Source organism: Chiloscyllium plagiosum, chromosome 5, assembly GCF_004010195.1.
Source record: "Chiloscyllium plagiosum isolate BGI_BamShark_2017 chromosome 5, ASM401019v2, whole genome shotgun sequence".
NCBI lineage: Eukaryota > Metazoa > Chordata > Chondrichthyes > Orectolobiformes > Hemiscylliidae > Chiloscyllium > Chiloscyllium plagiosum.
In genome coordinates, this window is record NC_057714.1 from 2,223,261 (window position 1) to 2,226,655 (window position 3,395).

Here is a 3,395-nt window from a genome sequence, read left to right on the forward strand (position 1 = left end):
TACTCTGATTGTATTGAACTAATGGTGTACCGATTATTCATTTAAATGAGTCATAGCAATGATATTTCAGCTTAAGTTAATGTTTAGAAATTTGCAATGCAATAGGGAATGCATTTAAGGATAAATAAGTATTCTTTATTGATCCCTTAAGCTGCATTAATGAGAACAAGCCCAGATTTTGGGTTGCACTCTGATTGGTACATTACTAATGAAGATTTCATTTCCCGGTGGCAGTTTGTGAGTTGAGGGACGTGGAATTCAGGGAATCCAGATTGACTAATAGGAATGCCAGCTAAGGACAGCAAGAAAGGCAGGACGTAGAGGAAGCCAGTGGTGGGGAGGGTAGATATGTGAACATATCAGAGTACACAGGATTCTCCAGTTTGCCTGTTTTTTACACTCAAGTTGACAGAAAGCATGGAACAGGTTTCTATGCTTAACAAAACTTGCTACTTATTACAAGTAATTAGACTCGAGGAGCAGGTACACATTTGTGAACCACCAACTTATAACTACTAATAAAATCTCCTCCATGTTATAAACTCACTCTTATATACACACACACACACACACACACACGAAAATACCACAGCTAACCTAAACACTATGGGCAATTTAGCAGGGCCAATCAGCTTAACTTTTGGACTGTGGGAGGAAACTAGATTACCTGGAGGAAACCCACGCAGACACGGGGTTATGAACAGAGGGAAAGACTAGGAAGACAGCTCCGTTGTTCCTGTTTACAAGAGTTGCTCAGATGATTTTTATTATTCTTGTGCTCGTCAGAACACCGCCTCTTGGCTGTCATTCCTCTGAATGTTTTCACTGGTTTGCAAGAGGCATAGGATGGCAGGTTCACTTAGAAAAGGTCTTATTAATTAAAAGTTGCCACTTACAGCAATTACTGGAGGAAAGATGTTAGTTTTCTACAAACTTAAAGCAGCTTTTACTGTAGAGAATTTGGAGAGCTCCTGAACTGGTCGAGTTCTGACATCTCCTCTGCATCTTGTTCACAGCCTTGTCCTATTTAAGTACCTGAGGATGTCAACGTGTTTGTTGACAGACAAAGTTTTTGTCATCAATAACTGGTTACCAGTCCACAAACAATCAGCTGCTTGCAGCAACCAGAACTCCATCTGAAGATAATCCCTCAGCTTCAGTTTGTCTGCCATCATACTTCAATCACTGTCAACTTTATAAACTTTCATCAATCCAACAGCAACTCCTAGTTTTTGTTTTGCTCATTTCAGCCCACAGAATATTTTTTAAAAACTACCTTTACAGAGGCAAGCATTAGGGAGCCTTGTGCTCTTCTCCAGAACTGAGCTGGTATCTCAATCAATAAGGTTGGGCCTTTTAACCAGGCTGCCTCAGCACTAGGCTAGTTCTGTCTCCACCTTGCTAATGCTGTGCAAGACAACAGGCCCAACCAGCCTCAACACCATGACAATAGAACAAGGGAGCACCTCTAGTCAGGATCACAATACCAGAAAGGCCCCCAACTCTTGGCTGCAATCTCTAGGGTGGAAAACCTATCTTTCATATCAAAACTGAAGCAGCTCTACTTGTTCTATCTGAGCTCAAGGTTGTCAATAAACCTGACAGCTGCAGTGTAGAACCATAATCAATACACACGCCAGAGCTCTGTTGATTATATTCGTACGTATTAATAAATGTTACAGACCTTCAGACAATTCATGTAACCTAATATTCGGGCAGTGGATTTTAATTAACTTTTTAATGCAGATGAGTCCAGCCTTTAATAGTGTAATACCTTCATGTTTGTGATTTGTTTCTTACTCACTTCCATGACCACAAACCCATGGGATATGAACTAATATGAACCTCAGTCAAAAAGAAAATTCACCATTAAATTCCTTGGGAAGAATGTAAGTTTAGCTTGGTGACTCAATGCAATTTCATGAAAATGAAATATTTTTAAGGCATGAATTTTATAAATGAAATCAAAATACTGTGACTGCATTGATTCCATTATTATGAAAGCAATTTCTTTCCTATCCAAACTTTGTACAGAAACTCAGCCTGCCACCATTAAATAATCAAAAACTTTAAGAGAGGAAAATATTGCAAGTGCAATTCATCACTGACTGGTGGGACAGATCAACAGGAGTACATAGCTACAATTAGAATACAGTGTTAAATTCTGATTTAACAGAAAAACACAAATGTACTTCCAAGGACAAGTCTTAGTACAGTAATCTGGCAAGAGATGCTTCAGGCATTGCAACAATACCCCCAAAATAAGCAGATGACTGGTCACTAGACTTTATAAATTATAGCAGCAAATTTCATCAATCACTGCCATACTGTAAAGGCCAATGTACATGACCCAAGGGGTTTATAGTATTTGCTAAGACTTTCAAATATTTCTCTCACCTTACGTTGAGTTAAGGAAAGTCATAGCAATAGAGTTGAAATCAAACACCCCTGAAGACAGTTAGTAGTTGTGATTTGTCCACCATTTGCTGCTGGGGCTGAGGAATATTGATGAATTGAAATCATCCCAGCCAGTGATCTAACCTGGGTAGACAGGCAGGAGGCTGGAAAAGTACAGCAAGCCAGGCAGCATCAGGAGGTGGAGAAGTTTTCAGGTTTCAGGTTAAAAATCACACAACACCAGGTTATAGTCCAACAGGTTTAATTGGAAGCACACTAGCTTTTGGAGCGACGCTCCTTCATCAGGTGATAGTGGAGGGCTCGATCGTAACACAGAAATTATAGCAAAAATTTGCAGTGTGATGTAACTGAAATTATACATTGAAAAATTGATTGTCTGTTACGCCTTTCATCTGTTAGAATACAGTGATAGTTTCACTTCTTTCATGTGTAAATCACAAATCTGTTTTTAAAGTTGCATTCTCGGGTTAGCTGTTAACAATGGTGATAGCTAGACAATGTGTTGAAGGTCCTGGATTAGTGGTGCTGGAAGAGCACAGCAGTTCAGGCAGCATCTAAGGAGCATTCAAAAACACCAGCAACAGTTCTCCTTCAAGATCCTCTGCTCCACGCTCGCAGCAATGCACCAGCACCTAATCTCTCTACAGTCAGCCCTGCCTCAGCTGAGGGCCACACTCTCTTAGAATTGCAAAGGACCCACTCTGTACTACATCCTCAGGAGAATTCATACTCTCAACAAACAGTATTTCAATTCCATCTCAAACATCAAAAACTGTAAGTACAACAAACTTTTATCTACCCAGCTCCATAACCAGCGCTCCTTGAACATTCCAGAAGATTCCCCTGGCCTCGGAAACACCATTAGCCATGCGGCTGATGCAGCTACCACCCCCACGCTGATTGATGATGTCACTTCTGCCCCCATCATGGCCACTCCCACAGCCACTTCCGGCCCTCACATCACCGCCGATGCCACA